Source organism: Limulus polyphemus, unplaced genomic scaffold (assembly GCF_000517525.1).
Source record: "Limulus polyphemus unplaced genomic scaffold, Limulus_polyphemus-2.1.2 Scaffold3400, whole genome shotgun sequence".
NCBI classification, from domain to species: Eukaryota; Metazoa; Arthropoda; class Merostomata; order Xiphosura; family Limulidae; genus Limulus; species Limulus polyphemus.
The window spans coordinates 71,486-77,681 of NW_013669010.1; the positions used below are offsets into that span (position 1 = coordinate 71,486).

Here is a 6,196-nt window from a genome sequence, read left to right on the forward strand (position 1 = left end):
AACCTTTCTTTAAAATATTTTCATCAGTTTTACAACGGATATTTAGAAGTTAAAGAGTAAACAAATCATAATTTTAGTTTTACGGAGTAAGTAGAACCTTTCTTTAAAATATTTTCATCAGTTTTACAACGGATATTTAGAAGTTAGAGAGTAAACAAACCATAATTTTAGTTTTACGGAGTAAGTAGAACCTTTCTTTAAAATATTTTCATCAGTTTTACAACGGATATTTAGAAGTTAGAGAGTAAACAAACCATAATTTTAGTTTTACGGAGTAAGTAGAACCTTTCTTTAAAATATTTTCATCGGTTTTACAACGGATATTTCGAAGTTAGAGAGTAAACAAATTTTGAATTCTTGATGAACGATTTAAACTTTTTTTTTAACCATCACAATGATTTTCCAGCGAATTAATAATGAATTTAAAAGTAGCAATTTTACTCTGTCTTATGATTATCCTGTTCATGTTTTGGAGGAACAGGATCGGAGCTTTAACTGATTTTAACGGCTTATTTCACTCCTTTTATATGTATTGACTCGTTTTAACGAATTGATAACCCTTGTTTATCTTTAGTTTTTATGTTATCTTACGATTTCTTAAGATCGGACTTCAATTCTGTTTGCGATACAACTATAGTACTGTAAGCTTTTGGACGCTGATGTTCAGACGTCGCTGGTTGGTTTTAAACTATCGTTAATCTGATTTTTAATTTTAAGACATTTTCTCATCAATTGTGGCTAATTCAATAATTAATGCTTAAGTCATTTGATAAGAGATATCTTCTTGTATCAATATCACGGAACATTAAAGTGGATTTTTTTCTTGATATTTAATATTATGGCAGTTTGAGTACAGGGGTGGCCAAAGTAGCTATACAGTTTGTTCTCCATTTTTTTTTTTTTTGCATTTTTTGTTACATTTAAATAAATGGATTCTAACAGTGAGGGGTGTCCTAAAACTTGTCAGTCGGTCATAGAGAGGATCTAGGAATACCTCATTGAAATGTTATACGATCTGTTAATGTGACTTCTGACTCTGTGTTTTTAGTTACTTTATTTACTCTATCAGTTACGTTTAGCAACTTCTACATTAAAACTTTGATATTAATGGTTCTATTCATTCTGTTTTTAATTTTTATTGCCGCTTGCATATAGACTGTATAGGATATTTAGCATTTTAAGCCTAGAATAAAATATACTATATACGCGTCAAACGGCACTGTCATAGCAAGTCAGGCTTAGCCATCCTTACTTTGGAAGAGACGGCAACCATGCAGTTAGCATCACCCGCCGCCTAGGCGGCTATTGTTAACCGAATAGCAGAATTGACTCTAGCAGTTGTAATGCTCCCACAGTTGAAAATGTGGAGCGTGTTCAATAGCATATCGTGGTTCGAACCTTCGACCTTTCGATTTACAGCCTTGTATCTAGCCATGAGCCATTTCTAGTCCGACTTTATAGGGAATATTCTATTTAATCTGGACTATTTTGCTACATAACGTGCACTATATAGGTCTAAGAAAAGTTATATTTTCATTTAGTATAGTGTCTTTCTCCACATTTGAGGAAATGCAACAATATAATATCACTTGAAGAAATATAACAATGTGATATTACTTGAAGAAATAGAACAATGTAATATCACCTGAAGAAATGCAACAATGTAATATCACCTGAAGAAATGCAACAATGTAATATTACTTGAAGAAAATACAACAGTGTTAAATCATTTGAATAAATGCAACAATGTAATATCACTTGAAGAAATGCAACAATGTAATATCATTTGAAGATATGCAACAATGTAATATCACTTGAAGAAATGCAACAATATCATATCACTTGAAGAAATGCAACAATGTCTTATCACTTGGTTTTATTTCTTTTCAGAACGAGTACTTTTTAAAGAAAAAAGCAAGCTTTTGCGTGTAATAACTGACCAAAGTTTCAATATTTAAAAAAACGTTTATTTTAGTATATTTTCATTGTCATTTAGCTTGTAGAAACTAAAAACAAAGCCGTTTAGACTTCTGTTTTAACAAGTCACAAAAAAATGATGACTTATCATATCGCAAGATATGACTTTTAGATCTAATTAGGATCTCAAGACTGGTTAGATGGCTGATTTCAACCTTCTTTGTTATACTTGACTTATTCATTCACAAACGTTTTAAATGACGTACTTTCCCAATTCTTCCCTTATGTCGAATTAGAATACATTAATGCGATTTGCTTAAGTTTTGTTCTACCAGAAAGACTGGCTCCGTGTTCTTTTATGTACTTAATATAACAGAGTATACATACATTGACACTGTAGACATTATGTATTTAAATAGCTGTTGTTAAATCCGAGTCTGAGCGTCTTGAGTCTTGCAGGTCTCTTCCACTTACAAAAGGGTCTTTTCCTCTTGGGGTTAATTACAAACACGAACAAAAGAAGATTGCTGTTCTTGTGCAGTGTAGGCGACGAAAGGTTATAGAATACATTCTGCCTTTATGTTTGAGAACACCTGCATTCTGATCATCTAAAATAAAGACGCGTAATAATACATCCACCTTCCGTGAAAGCAAAGCAGCAAACTTTACATACAAACAACATAGTTCCCGGAGCTGTATAAAAGTTTGTTTTTTTTTCGTCTGTTTTGGAAGTCTCGTTAACTGGTGTGATTATGTCGTCACTGTAAAGGTATATCTAGTTATGTAGTCATTCTATAAGTTATCAGCAGAACTTTGTAAAATTAGCATCAATTTGTTCGATATATCTTTATTGATTTTTGAATGAAGATAATGTAAACTTCGAGTTCCAAATGGTATAACGAAATATATATATATATATATATATATATATATTTGGTCTGTCCCCCATTGGGGAAGCGGTAATTTTAGGTACTTACAGTTCATAAATCCGGGATTCGTACATAGCAGATAGCCCAATGCTCTGAAACAACCAGCCAACCAATATTTGATCTAGAAATCGATAAGTTTATTATTATCACCTAATAAGTGTCTTACATTTAGAGATTGGTGATGTTTCAGACATTTATCTGGTTCCATTTTGAAAAGTCTGACTTTGAAAATACTAATTACTGGAACGAGTTTTGAGAGACAGAAAGACAAAGTGACAGAGAGAAAGATGGATAAATAGAGAATATATGATATATGTTTCTTAGACTAAGTTGGATTATGTAGATAGACAGACAGACAACTAGATAGGTAGCAAATAATTACTTAGTAACCAAGTGATTCATTATTGTTCAGATTATGATAAAGACAGCGTTTTAAAGTAGGCTGAAACTATTAAACAGGACGCTATACCACTTTGGCTATTAGCTTGACCGAAACTACGTCATCTCTACTTTCCTACTTGTTACGCAGACAGATTAAATACAATCTTCTAGAAATTTCAACACTAAAACCAAGTGAAAATTCACAGGTTTCAATGTCATTTTATATAACCAGCAAAGTGTCAGACTTCGCAATCAGCATAATGTCCAGTATTTAAAGAATTCACTCACTGTACAGTTCAGGACCGAGCGTGGCCTATCAGTTAGCGTGCCGAACTTTGGATCCGCGGTTCCACGGTACGCGCTCCGTTACCGCTAAAAACAAAACGGGGCGTGGATATATTATAAGGGTGACAGTTAAATCCAACTATGCGATTACAGTTGGCGGTAGCTAGTATTGACTAGCTGCCTTCCCTCTAATCTATCACTTCAAAATTAAGGACGGATAGCGCAAACAACCCCAGAGTATCTTCGCCCGAAATTCAACAAACAACTTGTACAACTAGGTGACGGTATTTCGATGAAGTTTTTTTGTTTTTTTTTTATGTAGTCTTTTCGCCGTGCAATTAAAGCAGGTTTCTGACAATCAGTCTAGCAGGTTGCTAGTGTGACCAAATAGACCTGTCATGCTCTGAGCCTTCTTAAACGTAAAAACGTTTGTCATAAAATAATTGTGCCAAAGAACTGCTTGTTTGTAATTAAGCACAAAGTTACAGAATGGGTTATCTGTGCTCTTCCCACCACAGGTATCGAAACCCGGATTCTAGCGTTGTAAGTCCGTAAACATACCGCTGTGCCACTGGGGAGGGGCAAAGTACTGCTTGTTTGTTTGTTTGTAATTAAGCACAAAGCTACAGAATGGGCTAGCTGTGTTCTGCCCACCACGGGTATCGAAACCCGGATTCTAGTGTTGTAAGTCCTACGGCAACTGTTTCAAAACACGTATGATAAGTGAGTGCAACATTGAAAACAATTCAATGGCGGATGATATTTTCTTGATAACAACGCCGTGGTACAAAATTTACATCGGAAAAAGTCTTCATTTAATATTTTCGCTTAGTCCTAACTTTTACCCTGCTTCGAATTCTAAAAATTAACGCGTCAACTCCCATTGACAAAGCGGAAAGTCTGCGGATCCGATCTATTACGTTGACGGTTTCTTGTCTAACTGTAGATTTATAATTTGTTAGTTTGCCGGTTCCTTGTCTAATTAGTAGGTTTTAAGACATGTGTAGTTGACGGTTTCTTGTCTAATCGGTTTGTTTTAATACATGTGTAGTTGACGGTTTCTTGTTTAATCGGTTAGTCTTAAGACATGTGTAGTTGACGGTTTCTTGTTTAATCGGTGGGTTTTAAGGTATGTGTAGTTGACGGTTTCATGTCTAATATCACTTGAAAAAAATGCAAACCGGGTTTCGATACTCGTGATGAGCATAGCACCGATAGCCCATTGAGTAGCTTTGTGATTAACTACAAACAAAACTAACTATGAACTTCAAATTCAGTAGAAATACGTTTAGAAGAAACTAAAAATTTAATTTTTGAAAGAAGAAATTACAACAAAGTTTAAATCGTTCTTATAATATTGCTTTAGTTAAAGAGAAGCTTTATCATTTAATGATTATCGATAACCCTTAATTTTTTACGCATCTTGAACGAGCAAGTATTATAGATTCAACATAATTTTTACCTTTATTTTTTTGGATGACTTCTTGGGTTTATTTATTTTTCTCGCATACTTGAACAATTGACTATCTGTACTCTGGCCATCGCGAAGAATCGAATACGGATTTTAGCACTGTAAGTCCGTAAACTTACCACCGCTGATCCACTGGGGGCTGCTAGATGACAAAGTTATTGACAAAAATTGTATCTAGTGTGTAGTAACTGAAAAATTATGAAAGTTAAAATTAATTTATTAAAAACGTGAGTTCGATCCTCGAATGTCATTCACTTATTCTATATGAATATTACACTGAAGAAATGGACGAATAAATCGTTTATTTTAAACATTCTAGTTTGAAATAGTAAAAATTAGAGTGTCATCGTCCCCATGCTTTAGATTAAATGTTTAGAAATAAATCTCAGTTTCAGCATTAGCTACATCAGTCAACATTAGCAACACCAGTAGACAGTTTCAACATTAGCTACACCAGTAGACAGTTTCAACATTAGCTACACCAGCAGACAGTTTCAACATTAGCTACACCAGTCAACATTAGCAACACCAGTAAGCAGTTTCAACATTAGCTACACCAGTCAACATTAGTTACACCAGTAAAGAGTTTCAACATTAGCTACACCAGTCAACATTAGCAACACCAGTCAACATTAGTTACACCAGTAAACAGTTTCAACATTAGCTACACCAGTCAACATTAGCTACACCAGTAGACAGTTTCAACATTAGCTACACCAGTAGACAGTTTCAACATTAGCTACACCAGTAAACAGTTTCAACATTAGCTACACCCGTAGACAGTTTCAATATTAGCTACACCAGTAGACAGTTTCAATATTAGCTACACCAGTAGACAGTTTCAACATTAGCTACACCAGTAGACAGTTTCAACATTAGCTACACCAGTAGATAGCTAATGTTGAAACTGTTTACTGGTGTAGCTAATGTTGAAACTGCACCAGTCAACATTAGCAACACCAGTAAGCAGTTTCAACATTAGCTACACCAGTCAACATTAGTTACACCAGTAAACAGTTTCAACATTAGCTACACCAGCAGACAGTTTCAACATTAGCTACACCAGTAAGCAGTTTCAACATTAGCTACACCAGTAGACAGTTTCAACATTAGCTACACCAGTAAACAGTTTCAATATTAGCTACACCCGTAGATAGTTTCAATATTAGCTACACCTAGTAGACAGTTTACAACATTAGCTACACCCGTAGAC

At 34.4% G+C, this 6,196-nt stretch overlaps 1 protein-coding gene across 1 annotated transcript in view; it reads left to right on the forward strand.

Moving 5' to 3' along the window:
• The window catches only part of LOC111088244 (allatotropin-like), a 27,207-nt gene that overhangs the window by 1,138 nt on the left and 19,873 nt on the right, over nucleotides 1-6,196 (forward strand). The gene's annotated exons all lie outside the window — the stretch shown is intronic.